Consider the following 14,493-nt stretch of genomic DNA (forward strand, 5'->3'; position numbering starts at 1 on the left):
GGCCGGGCAAAGGCAACTGGCGTGGAGGCGAGGGGTGGGGGAAAGGGAGGCTGGGGCAGGAGAAAAGAGAAGAGCCCAAAGTCACATTTTAAAAAAGGGGGTGAATTTTAAATGCAAAGAGCCCGGAGGCGGGGAGGGGGCCCGCTCGCGGGCGCCCAGCCCGGCCCGCCACCCCGGGCAACTTTCCGGCGGGAGGTGCGGCTGGAGGGGCGGCGCCGGCGGCGGGAGGCGGGAGTCGGGGGCCGAGGGGGGGAGTCACTTTAAAGGCTCTTTCTTACCCATAATGCTTTGTGGGGACGTTGACAAGTGGATCCAAGATGGCGTAGAAAGTAATGACAGGTAAGTCCTGACTTCCCCGTTCTCTGCTGCTGGGACTGCTCCGCGAGGTGTCGGAGCCCTCCAGGGAGGCGACCCGACTCCCCTCCGGTTCCCCGGGCCTCGGGAGGGGCGGCCCCCGGGCGGGCTGGGCGCCCGGGCGGCCCCCGGCGGGGCCTGGGAAGCGGGGCTCTTCGAGGCGAGGCCCGGACGCTGGGGCTGTTTACAGCTTTCCCCCTCCTCGGTCCCCTTCCCCTCCGCAGGGGGCCGCGGCGCCCTCGGCCCGGGCCTGGGAGGGGGCCTCGCTGCCCCGGGCCGGGAGCCTGCTGCAGGCTTCGCCAGCCCCCGGCACTCCGCGAGGGGGAGCTGAGCCTCCTTGCACGCTCCCCTCCTCCGGGTCGCGGCTGGGGGTGGGGAGCGTGCGGGCCTCCCACGCCCCGCTCGATTGCCCCCTCGGGGCTCGGACTTCCACGGGGTGGGGCGCGGGGCGCAGGGAGTGAGCGTCGGGAAAAGTGGGTCAGGGGTGCGCCCCCCTCCCTCCCCCGCCCGGGGTTTTAGCCGGAGCTTCACTTTCTTCCTCTCCATCCCCTCCCCCTTTCCGCCCCCTCCTCGGAAATTCTTATTAGCCCACCAGCACATCAGCCAAAATAAAAACTGACGGTCCTTTCCTGGAGATTTCTTTAAGACTCCCCCTTCCAAGGGTTTTTATCTGGGAAACTTTGATTTCGCCCCCCCCCCTATTATTTGAGCCTTCTGCACCCTCCCCTTTGCTGAGGGTCCCTCACACCAGGCTGGAAGCCTGGCTCTGGGGATTCCTCTTGGGTTGGGAGCCTCAGTTTTTGTTTGAAACTCAAAATTGTCATTCCTTCTCACTCACAACTTGCACTTTTTAGTCAGATCATTAATATAATAACTCAGAGACAGTGGAACTGGGAGGAGGGGGGAGTTGCCCTGGCTTGTTAGCTCTTAGCTTTACCTCTCTTAAAGTCATATTAATGTTCCTTCTCCTTCATACCCTTTTTTTTTTTTTTTTTTTTTTTTGGGAAACTAAACTTAGTGCTAAGTAGATGACTGTGTATACTGTTTTGGATTTTAAGCACACCAATACTTTTATCACTCAGAATGGAAATGTTTCTATTTTAAAAGAAAACACTCATTTACACAGCTGCCTGTTGTCCCATTTTGTTAACTTTTTCTGTTTCAAATTTAGAAGCCCTTTGACTTCAGCCTGATAAAATATTTGCTATGGCACATGTCTGTTACTAGTGTTGTATAGACACATTTTTACTTTTCTATTTGCCTCAGGAATTGGATGAAGTAATTGATCACTAATGAACTACAGTGCTGGTGAGATGTGTAAGGTGAGATTGCACTTAAAAACCATTTAACTTTTCTCCTTCATTTTCATCAACTCATAAGGGTAAGAGTGAAACGGATTTCATTTTCCCATATCTCACTTAGCTTAGTGGATAGGCAGAGCTAGATTTAAAAATGAAAAATATGTGAAATGTGTCAGACTTCAGTGCCTCCATCAGACACATCTAGTGGAGCTTCTCCAGAGTCAAATGTTATTTGCAGCTACTCTTGATCGTATCTTCATCATGGGTAATTATAGGTTGTCTATTTAAATTTCCTTGTGTAACTTTAATTGGATGTCTTAATTTTGTCTGTGTTTGGTGGCCGCCACTAACTCTTCGTCTGAATGATTGTGCCTGTGACTTTCATGTGTCTACAGTTTGTGGCACTCTTATAAAAAGTACTTGCCTCAGAAAATAATAATAATAATGAGCAGCTGTATACCAGAGACATTTTATGAGGGTGGAGTGGGAATGGGATCAAAAACAGTGGGGGGAGGGAAATGCACTGGATTTTGGAGATGGCACATGGGTGATTTGGTGATGGGAAGCCCAGGGGGATTACAACTGAGATGGAAAAAGGCACAGAATGATGTAAAAATAAACTATTATAAAAAAAAATACCTCTTGAAAAGTACAGGTCTCTCATAGTTATTTTGAAATAAAAACGGTGTTGATTTATATTTAAGCTTATTAGGGATAAGACTGGTTTGTCATTTTCTGGTCACACCTGGTGTATGACTTCATTGTTACTTTATTTAATCTAGTATAATGCCTTGGATTTACAGGACATTACTGATACAGTGCTAGTGAACAGTATTCTATAGAGGGGAGGAGGAAAGTTCAGTTTTACATTATCACAAACTGTTTTCTCAACTTTGAAAATATTTTATTTAGAAAAATGTAAGTTATTATGTTAGATTGTTAAGGTACTACACTTTTTTTTCCTTTAATGTGTCAGGGTAGCCTTTGGCTTTTGGAATCCTCACAAATTACTATAACATTTATTTAAGAAGAATAAGCTGTGCTGTATTTTTTTTTTTTTTTCCAGAGTGAGGCAAGGAATTGCCTTAAAAGTTTGGGAAAGGTGGACATAAACCAAGATCTTTTTTGTAAGTGTACACACCACCCTTGCTTGAAACTCAGCAGTGATTTGGGTGGTACATCTATTTTTATTTTTATTCTGGACAGAGCAAATATGAAATTTAAAATTTATTTTCAATTTAGAGATGGAACCATAGTCACATGCTAGATTTCCCAATCTGAACCTTTTATTATTTTTTTTTAAGTTTATAGATTATTTTGTGGAAAATAACTGGTTTTCTGCTTTTTCCCTATAGAGATGTCTATTGTAGTCTAAAATTCAGTAGTTGGAAGTAGGTAAATTTGTGTGGCTGATGTTGCTTGGATTGATGTTGGCCTGGATTGTGTCAACACATTTTCCTTTACTTTCACACATGCAAACCATGTGAAGTGTTAGTGTTCACTTCAAAGTGAAGCTGGTGGTTGGCCACCAAACAAATTGTTACACAAAGTATTCTAAATCGGGAAATACCATAGTATTGAAGGTTGTGGTGAAGTAGACTGTGTCTTTGAGCTGAGTAAAGACATAGCTTTTTTAGCCTGTCCTTTTGGCTGGGAAGCCAGGACACTATTTTTAGGTAAGGCTGTAGTTTTTGGGAGTCAGTAAGTACTTCTCTCAACTGGTAAACTTGATTTTTGTCATTATTAGCAGGAAATTTCCTTTTCTGATACTCAATCTACATTGTTTTAAAGTCTGTATCTGTTTATGTACTGTCCAGTGATTTACTGGAGAGGGAAGTGATGCAAAAACAGCCAGGAGAAATCATTACTGCTCCCAGTGGGTCTTGTGTAACTTAGGAAGACAGCAGCATATTCTTGAAAGGCTAACAGTGTTGCAGAGGGACCCACAAATAAGTAGATCAGATCTTACACATGCACTTTCCTTCTTTAAAAAAATGCAAATTAGCCCATAATTATCTGTCAGTCTATATTCAAGATCCAAATACAGGTCCAACAGGAAATAAGGTCTTTTGCCTCTTGTTTTAATGCATATTAGGTTTTGAACCAAGTTTATGAACTTGTTGATAAACAAAAAAGAGGAGGAGGAACTACTTGAAAACTAAGGTTGTTTATTTTCATAAACTCGATCAGTATACAAAAACAATCAATTTGATGACTAAATAATATTTTGAAATGTTTTCTAGCAGAAAACTATGAAATGTGTGGAGTGTGACCACACCAGTTTACAATTCATTTAAATTGACGGGTGTAGTTGGGATTATTTCTATAAACTTCTGTTCTGAATGGTATACAACATTGTAGTCAGTCACTTCTACATGAATGGGATGATATTTCTGAGTAGTCCTGATTTAATAGAGTTATCAGTCCTCTTTAAAAAAAATAACATTGGGCCCTCCCTGGTGGTGCAACAGGTTAAAGCACAGCATTACGAAGCTAGCTGCAGCCGCTGGGACACGAGTTGGATCCCTGGCCAGGGGGGTGACCCCCATGGTGCAGCAGACCTCTACTGTCTCGCTGGCTGCTCCCCTCAGAAGTGTTGATCTGTCTGTTCTGCTCCCCACTCTGTCTCTGGTGAATTCTCTCACCTCCCCTGCACCTCTGGCCTGTACCCCAGTTCTGTATGCATAAATAAACCTTAAAAAAAATAACATTATAGAGGTAAACATCACAACTTTTATATATATATAATTTTTTTAAGCTCTCACTTGCCTAAAGCAAATTGGGAGTTTTTCAGTGTAAGAATTGTACTCATTTGTTTATTTTTATAAATTATATTGTGTCAGTTTCTCTCCAAGAGCAGGAAGTTGTTTGGTAAAACCAGAGTTTGCATTATTCATCTTGCTTTTGAACGAAAGAACATGATTGATCATTTAGGTTCAGATTTAAAAAATGCATGGCATATTTTTTGGCTAAGTCATTCTAAAATGTGGATGTTTGTGATTTTTGTTACTTCTGAGCCATATTTTAGGTGTTTTCGGCACATGTGAATTTGCCTTTTTGCTTTCTTCTGCGCAAATTCTTTTTGTGGTGAAAATGTTCCTGTAAGGCGAGTTTCCTGTCTGTAGGCAATTTGTGTAACTAATATAGTTTATGAAATTATTTATTTTAATGCAAAACTGATGCATGCTCTGGTAAATAAATTTCAGCAGTACTTAAGTGTATAAAGTAAAAAAGAAAAAAAAAAAGCCTCTATTCTGCTTTTTCCTTCTGTAGCTGTGTTCCCCTGAGCTGACCATAGAAAACAGTTGGTGTCATTTGGCTTTTGGAAAACTTCTGTTGCTAAGGTTTACTGGCAGTAAGTGAAAGCCCAGGCAGAAGTCAGGAAGGTGTAGCCACGGAACCAGAGTCTAGATGTTGTTTGTGCAGGGACTGTCATTTCTGTGATGTTAAGTAATACTGCTAGTCTGAAACTACCATCTAAACTACCAAACTAAGATGATTGTAATAAAATTGTTATTGAAACACTCAGTTCAGTCCTTTGTCAACTTGGAAAATTTTGATTTGTAGATCTTATAAGGAAATATTTGTAAATTTAATTCCTGTAACCTTAGGGCTGGAGGTAAGGTGCTGCTAATTAACATCTGTTCAATTTTATGATAAGCTGCACAGTATATTTACAATAGACTTTTTGAAAGTCATTATCTCTTTCAATTTTCATAATAACTCCAAGATAGTGTTATTTCCATTTTGCAGAGGAGGAAATTTAGGCTAACATGTACTGCCATAACATGTCAAGACTAGTAAGTGGTGGTGCTGCTGGCTTTCTGCTGTGGAAAGCATTTGCTCTTTCCACTGTGATGTGCTCTGCTCGTTTCTCTCTGGTCTAATGGTCTTACTTGCCATCTGAGAAGTTTAGACCTGCAGAAGTCAAGTGACTTGCCCAAGGTCACACAGCTGAGTAGTAGCAGTTTTCAACCAAATTTTTATCACTGCACCCTTATCTCAGGACTCTTGGTACTAGCTGGTTATGCTACATAATTGAAATACTGTGGACCAAAAGAGCATATGCTGGATACAAATGCTTCAGAAGAGATACATCAGCAGTGTTTTTTTTTTTTTTTTTAAACTATGTATTTAAAGGCTTCCTTCTCTCTTTTTTCAGAAATTATAAAGAGGTCTGATGGGCTATTTGGGTGATACCCAGTGTAGTGAACTGCAGGTGAGTAAGGTTTAGGAGAGTCTTATTTAGAAACAAGGGCTTGGTAATGCCTGAGGAGACAAGGGTGAGAGTTGCTGGCCAAAAAGGCTGAGGTGGACGGTGTAGAGTGATGTAGGGTAGTAGTGAAACGGTGGCAACCTGAGGATACCTGTGGACAAACTGACTTCTTCTGATGCCAACTGGATGGTGAGCTTGCTCTGAAGAGCTTGCCTGCTACTCTGTCAGAGTCTGCAGAGAAGTCAGGGTAGGTTAATCTTCCACTTTTGTTCAGAATTAGTCACTGCACTGGGGCTCAACTTATTTGCATATGATTGGAACTTGAGAGGTCCTTCAGTTTTTGTGTCAACATTCTTGAATGGTAATCCCCTGTGCTCTGACTATTTGGTTATGTATTGTTCATTTTTCCTGTTAACTGTGATGTACTTATTGTCATGAATGACTCTGTATATCTCCATTTTTGAGGACTGAAATATTGAGAACTTACCAGTAGAACCAAAAGCATAAACTTTTGCCCTGATGGTTGTGTCCCTTCCTCCCTCCATTCAGTGGTTGTGTTAGTCCTTCAGCTAATTTATCTTGCACTGAAATGTGCTAAGAAAGACACTTTAGTCTTGAGTATTAGTTTACAGTAATTAATCTTTTTGGGCCATTATAGAATCTTGGTCTTTCATTTCTAAACCTAGAAAATGAAAATACTAACGGAAAAAAAGACCTTTTTATTATTGTCCTCATAGGGCGTGAATGCTGAAATTATTTTTTGATATATTATCAATACTGGTCTTTCATTAGACATTACCAACTCTAGAAGCTTCAACTGTTAATAAAATGACTTAACAGTCTGCCTTTTGGGCTTTGGCTGGGGAAGATGAAAAGATGTTGCCAGCTACTTTTCACCCCCATGTGTTTTAAGCTGGGGTTTTTAGCTTTCTGTTGTTTGTGGTGAAAGTAACAATTTTTTCCTTTTAACTGCACCTAGGGTCCTAGGCCCTAGTTCTTTTATTTGTTCATGAGTTCTTATTGCCTTTTAATTGTGATATTGCTCACCATAGAGTCAGCAAGTTGGCCTTGAGAATCCCAGAAACTTTAATGTGCCAGTGCATGTACTGTTCAGGTTTATATTGCATTTGGGCTTGGCTCCTGGCTGATTGCTAAAGTAATGCATGGTTATAGGAGTTCTTTGTTTGTTCAGTATAAACTTGTTTTGCACTATCGATCTCTTATAAGTTCATGAGGATGATCATGACACCAGTGGAGGTGATTGTTGCTCCGTGAAAAGCTAGTGTTGAGTTGCTGTAGGTCATCGAGATGAGGGTGCATGGAAGTTCTCGGTAAAGGTCAAAGTGAGCATGGAATGGGAAGGGTGGGTGGCTGCTTGTTGTTATGCTCAGTGTGGTGGAACTTACTTAAATTATCAAATAATTGAGGAATTGATATTAAATGAGTTGTGTTATATTAGGGTTACTAACCTAACCTAAAAACAGTTGATTTTCTTTTTGACGTTCTGAGAGAGAGAGAGAATATCATTTGAATTATTTCTCTACTTATTAGATCATGGAACATTTCCGTGTTCTAGGTGTTACAATTTTAATTTATATGTTCACATTTTGAAAGGCGGCAAAATATTTCATCAAGTCATGTTCCCATAATTTCCCTAAATTTTTTTTTTTGTGCTTGGTATTTATGATGTTGTTTGGTTTTCACTTAATACTTTAATTTATCTTATTATAGCTGTTATTGTATGATTTTTTTTTAACCCTCTCTTGGATAAATTCCTTTTTGTAACGATTGATTGTTTATTTATTGATGCATACAAGAGCTCAGGTACAGGCCAGAGATGCGGGACCAGGGGGTCGGTGAGAGGATTCCCCAGAGTCAGAGTGGGGAGCACACAGGCAGGCCCACTGGAAAACCCTGCTGAGGGGAGCAGCGAGGAGACAGGAGAGATTTGCTGTGCTGTTTGTTTGCTCTCTGGCCAGGGATTGAACTCATGCCTCAGTGGCTGTGATAGCTTGATAGTACTGAGACTTTAACCCCTGTATCATGAGGGAGGCCCTCTTGGATAAATTTCTGAGTGCATTTTTGTGTTACATGGTATGAACATCTCTAAAACTTGATGCATTGGCCATATTGTTTTTCAGGAATGGTATTCCACTTTCACTACTAGCAAATACATGGGTGCCCCATTTCACTGTAACTAGACAGAAACACAAATTTTGCTCACTTCAAAGTGTATATGGCTTTGGACTTTTTTGTTCCACATTCAGTATTGAATCTCACTGTTGAGTCTCTCCCTGGTGACTTGTTGATTCATATATCCTTTGCTGTTTTATGCAGTGAGCTACTGACGTGGGCTTCGGATGGCATGGCAGGTACAGCCAGCTAATAAATGAGTGATTATTAAAAAGATAAGCAGTGCATGCCCGTTGAAGTGTGTTCTTAGATGGCAAGTGGGTGGTGGTTGAGGGGAACAGATGTTTTGTTCCAGGATTCAGTTATGCAAATATTTGTACCTGTGCGGTGTGGGGTCCTCTGAGTATTTCTGTGCTTGGTATCCACCTGGTGGAGGAGGAGGAGGCTGCTGAAGACTATTTGAGTCCTGACCAACTGGGAGCTCTGGGTGCTAAAGTCCCTTTGTGGCTGCTTGGAGGGCTGAGGTCATCTGTCTGGAACATCTTTAGCTCAGTCACAACCTGCCACTGGGCCATGGCACATTTTTTGAGAAACCTCTCAAAGGGACACAGAGATGAACAAACTATGCCTACTGACAAGCGGTGAGTCACCTAGTAGAAAGTAAAAGGGCTAATGGGAGTTTGATAGGTGCTGTAAGAGGCTTTTGGACGAAGTGCTTGTGGGTTAAATGGAGGCAATGTTCCTGCCCCTGTGGGGTTATCTGTGAACACTTCAGTGGGAGAGTTGCCATTTAGATTGCACCCCTGTAAAGCTGAGAAGCAGTGGAAAGGATAGAGCATTCTGGAGGGAAGGATAGCAAAGGCTGGGAGCAGCACTGGAAGTGAGACCGGGGTGAGAAACCTGCGTGTCTGGAGACATATAAGGGAAATAGTGGAAGATGAGGCTGCTGAGAGGTGAGGACTGGGCTGCAGGGTCTGAAGTGGCAGACTAACATGGTGGATTGGCAGTGAGGAGCAGATAGAGAAAGGGACATTGGTTGGGTTTGTGGTGATGGTGAGGGATGGTGAGAGTCTGAATTCAGCTGCTGGCCTTGGGAATGGAAAGGAGGTGATGGGTTTTAAAGATATTTTGGAGGTTGATCAGAGGTGTGACTAATTAGGTAGGAGGAGAAGGAACAGTCAGTTCTGTCTCAAGTCAGAGGTGATGTTGAGGTTTTACGGTTGGGTGGCTGGCAGAATGGGCCATCAGGAGTCGGGAGCTCGCGTGGAAGAACAGGTCGGGGTTTAGAATGGAGACGAATCTGCCTTGGTGTGTTGGATTTAAGGAGTTAGTAGAAGGCGGACATCAAATTTCCCCTCTAGAAGTAACAGATGGGACATTCAGGGCTCAGGGGAGTGAGGAATCAGTGAGGTTCCCGCAGGTAATTGAGGCAGAACCAAGGCCAAAGTCTCCTGACCCCAGTCCGGCCCGCTCTTGCCCAGACGGAGCAGCGTGCCCGTTCTCAGGGGTGCTGGGCTCACTCCCAGGCGGTAAAGCTGGAAGTGGTGTTTGTGTTGGGGAGCGAGGACTTCAATTTTTCTTTCACATTTAATAGTTTTTATTATGGAAACTTCCACACATACAGATGTGGAAAGAAGAGAAAAAATAACCTCACTGTATCCATCGTTCAACTTCAGCAGATACTGATGTTTCGGGTTTCCTCTCTCTATGTCAGTCCTGTGGAAGCAAGTGGCGAAAGTGATTTCGTGACTTTAATTTTGTGTATGTGAGGGTAAGGTGAGTTGAATAGCTTAGCAAGGTATATTCTGAGTGAGAATCCACCTTCCAGAACATTTGTGCTACTCAGACTCTTTGATTTTGGGCAGTTCACAAGTCAGTCTGTCTGTGAGATGGGGATAAAAGTGTTACCTGTGTAAGGTATGTAAGTACCTCTGTGAGCTCGAAGCTTTGGGTTCAAATGTCATGCAGATTGTAGTCAGTGATAACAAAAAGGTACTGCTGTGTGGGCTTCTGTTACATTACTCAGTAACTTTTATTATTCAACAAATGCTTGGAGCACCTGGGATTTCAGCAGTGAACATAACAGGCAAATCGCAGCTCTCTTGGATCTCATATTCTAGACCTGGAGGATCGTGATGAGCTAATACTTTTCTAGTGACTAATGTGGGTAGGTGCTGTTCAAAGTGTTTCTGTGTTTTAACCTATTTAATTCTTGCAACGATCGAGGTGAAATCGGTACTGTTGTTCTTCCCATTTTGCAGATTTGGAGATGGAGGTAAATTTTTGTGTAGGCAGATCTGGTTTAAGACTGACTTTTCACCCCTGTGCCATAGAACATCTTTAACTAGTGTTTGAAACAAAGATGGGCTCAGATTGAAATTATTCCTTAAGCAAATAAGTGTTATTATAAAAACAAAACAAAAGCAGGGCCCTCCCTGGTGGCACAGTGGGTTAAAGCACAGCACCTTACAAAGCTAACCGCAGCCACTATGGCACAAGTTCGATCCCCAGCCGGGAGGTGACCCACATGGCGCAGCAGACCTCTCCTGTCTCCCAACAGCTGCCCTCAGCAGTGTATTTCAGTCGGTCCTCCTGTTCTGCTCCCCACTTTGTCTCTGGTGAGTCCTCTCACTGCCCCTGTACCTCTGGCCTGTACCCCACTTCTGTATGCATAAATGAATCTTAAAAACAAAAACAAGTGAAAAAAAATGGCAATATTTCTCTGTGGTTGGAGGCTGGCTGGTACTTTTCATAGAAAAATATTTTCCCTCTTAACTATTTACAGACCTCACCAGCTTTCCAGGTTTCTTAGGTACACATATGACTTCCTATGTGGAAGGAAGCTGTTTTTCTGCAGATATTTGGGCAGGATCTCCTGACAGTCTTCTTACTTACAATTCTTTTTTCCTCCTTCCACCCTTCTCTCTCATTCCCCTGGTGGGATTCCCTCCGAGCTCTGTTCTTTTCTTACAGCTGTGCCACCCTTTGCTAGTCTCAGCAGCTGCCCTTGCCCAGTGGGGCTCCCTTTCCGCTTTTGCCTTCTCCCGCATAGCTTCTCCGGGCCCTTGCTCTGTGTTTGACTTTTCTACATTTCCTTTGTGGGACTTATTTTGGGACTAACTTACTGGCTCTGTTATGCCAGCACCCAGCTTTTCTTCATGGGCCTGGCATCAGGGGAAGGGGCAGTGAGCAGTCTTTAAATTTGCATCTGGACTAGGACATGGGCCTACTGTTCATAAGGAGTTGTGTACATGTTCATAAAATTTCAGTAAAACATCTATAACATAAAATTTATCATTTTTCCATGTTAGCATATATTGGCTTGTCAGCAAACTCAATGACCTATTTTTTCTGTTTTCAAGCAAAAAGGTGTCATGACTTTTCCGATATTCAATAGTTTGGCAGCATTGAGTACATTCATGAAGTTGTGGAACCTTCAGTACCATCAGTCTCCAGAACTTTTTTGTCTCCTCAAATTAAAATTGTACTCAATATACATTAACTACATTCTCCCCTCCTTTAAGCCTCTGGCCACCACCTTTCGGTTGATACTCTCTGGCTGCTTGAACTTGCCTCCTCATGTAAGTGCAGGAATACAGTATTTGTCTTTTTGCGCCTGGCTCATTTCACTTAACAGGATTTTTTAAAAAAGATTTCTTTATGCAAACAAGAGCTGGGGTACATGCCAGAGATGTAGGGGATGAGAAGATTCACCAGAGACAGAGTGGGGAGCAGAACAGGTGGATTGACTGACATCCACTGCTGAGGGGAGCAGCAGGTGAGACAGGAGAGGTCTGCTGCGCCCACTGGGTCAGCTCCCTGACTGGGGATCGAACTCATGCTGCAGTGGTTGCGGACAGCTTCATAGTCCTGAGACTTAAGCCCTTGTGCCACCAAAGGATCCTATTTATATGCATAAATAAAATTAAATCTTTTAAAAATAAGAAAATAACTGATTATTTTATGCTATCAGATATTAAGCCCGTACATAAGTTTCCCTATTTGATCCCAAAACTTTTTAGTTCTTTAGTTTCTTTTCATCTGAAATAGTTGCCTCCTCTACTCTTTGCTTTTATGACAATGAAACATGTTGCTTGTTGAAAAAGGAGTAAAGTGCTGATGAATAAAAACATTTGTAATCTACCACTCAGAATATCCACTTTATATTTTTTTAATAAAGATTTAGTTTTGGAATAATTTTAGGTTTATAGAATAGTTGTGACTGGGGGTCAGAGTTCGCATATATTCTGCACCTAGTTTTCCCCATTGCTAACATTTCACATTTGCTCTGGATGTTTGTTAAACTTAATCATATCTGGAGCATTATGATTGAGTAATCTCTGCATTCTGTTGCATTTCCCCAACTTTCCCACCAAAGCTTCTTTTCCTGTTCTAAATCTGCCTAGGAGGCACAGTTAATATAGTTGTCAAGTTCCCTGGGCTATGACAGTTTTCCAAACTTTCCAAACAATTTTGGTGTGTATGTTTTTCATTTTCATTTTAAGAGGTAGATTTAGTAGGAAAAAGAGAGAAAAAAGAGGCATCTGCATAGACACAAGCGGCAGAAGACTACCTTTATGATCACATGGAAGTTGCTTCACATATGAAATTGAGTTTGTATGATACTATTCTCATGATTAGTATGGGTTAGAGATTTTGGGAAGGAAACACTTAATATTTTGACTTATATCTTTCATGGCTTTTCATGTAAAGTGTTCAATATGTAGACATTTTATAGAATGAAATTATAGGCTATTATTTTGTAATCTTGTGTCTAATTAAAACTGTGATTATTATTTCATAATATGCTTTTTTTATTCCAATAACCCTTATTCTTAGCATTTGATCTGTCGGTTCTTCTATATTGATTTATTTTTTATTTAAAGCTAAACTATTTTGGCTATGATGTATATAAGTCTAATAAGATAATATAGAAAGGAAAATGAAAGACAAAGAATAAAATATGTTTTATAATAACATTTTCCTGACAAGCAGTAACATGTTGTAGAAGTCATTCTTCCAGTATAATTTGCTTGTTTTTAAATACATGGGGTATTGTCTATATCTTTATTGATTAGTAAGCATATTAAATGATTTGGGGAGGAGGCTTAGGCTCTTCAAGAAATAATTTGGGATTATTGAAATTCAGAAAGCTGTCTTCAGGGTTTCTGACTATTCTAAAAAATGTGTCAGGAAAAATAGTAGACAAATAAAGGAAATCTCAGTTTTAGCTATCATAACTTTTTAAATTTTGTTTTTCTTGTTTTTGTCATTGCAGTCACTAAACTAATAGCAGGTAGTCCATGCTGTTTCTTTTATGCACCTAAAACATTTTACTTTACATTTATTCTGGAACTTAGGAGTGTTTACCTCTTAATGAAAGAGATTATTCAAAATAGAATATGATTGATGGTCTTAGTTTATAGTTTCTTCTTAATAGGACTTAGAATGTCTTCAGTGCCTCTTGCATACTCTGATTTTATAGGAGTTTTATGTGTACTCTGATTTTATAGAAGTTTTAGAGATACATGCAAGTCTGGCTGAATGTTAACCATAGTAAATAAAGTTTTTTATTTTGCAGAATATCCTAAATAGCCATTGCAGATTCCAGTTTTGGATAAAAGCCAATACTTTTAAAGATAATACAATATTCTCCTTTATGACTTGGCATTCTAAAGAGCACTGAATTTGGTACAGGACAGTTCTTGGAATGGTTGGTATTTAGGTTATTTTAGGTCATCTCTTTGAGAAATTCAATTAAAATATTGAATGGTTTTAGTAAATTGAATAGTTGTCATGGGGGGATATAAATGATATAAAAAATGATATCGAGTTATAAGGTTGTTGTAGATAAGATAAGGCACTTTATATTTTTACTCCAAGATAGTAAATGGTTCAAAGGCCAAATCATACCATAGGGAGTAAGACTTGTTTTGGGAGGAGTTGATCTTAGGGAAACATTGGGTAGGATTTAGAGAGGGAAGGGAGAGGACATGGGGCCCAGTGAAAGGAAGTATTGTTAGGGACTCAGAGGCTTCACCTCGCTTTGGGGGTGTTGGGGGGAAAGCTGAGTTTAGTGAGTTTCTGGGTGGCCTCATTTGTGGTATTGAGCTTGAACATTATTTTATAAGCCTTTCAGAGCTACCGTGTTTTCTCCAGAGGAGTGAATTTTAGCTTGTTTCCCCCCTGAAGACAAGCATGCACTGTGCCTGACATGTTGCCCAGTAGAAGGGCTGGTGGTGGTTTGATGAGCTTTCCTTGGTCCACCGGGTTAGGTTTTGTGGATTATTTTAATGGCCTGTCAATCTGACTTTTGTCATAATTTATTTTCTAGTGTAGTTTTGTTTTCAGGGTAATAATTCAGTTTCTGCAGGGAGACTAATGGTGTGTGAGGCAGATTAAATTACTGATTAAAAAACAAATTCAAATCTCCATTTTTTTCTAGCAATTCTTTTGTTTCAATTTTTGTTTTGTTATGTAAAGAAACAT

The 14,493-nt window shown here is 41.0% G+C and overlaps 1 protein-coding gene across 1 annotated transcript in view; it reads left to right on the top strand.

Moving 5' to 3' along the window:
* Positions 1 to 314: 314 nt before the first annotated feature.
* The window catches only part of HELZ (helicase with zinc finger), a 138,480-nt gene continuing 124,301 nt past the window's right edge, over positions 315 to 14,493 (top strand). Inside the window, exons 1-3 of the mRNA XM_004693451.2 lie at positions 315 to 339; positions 1,621 to 1,676; positions 5,818 to 5,874. The gene's annotated coding sequence lies outside the window, so the exon portion shown is untranslated. The remainder of the gene's footprint in view (positions 340 to 1,620; positions 1,677 to 5,817; positions 5,875 to 14,493) is intronic.

This window comes from Condylura cristata, unplaced genomic scaffold, assembly GCF_000260355.1.
Source record: "Condylura cristata isolate star-nosed mole 26May11 unplaced genomic scaffold, ConCri1.0 scaffold00038, whole genome shotgun sequence".
Taxonomy (NCBI): domain Eukaryota; kingdom Metazoa; phylum Chordata; class Mammalia; order Eulipotyphla; family Talpidae; genus Condylura; species Condylura cristata.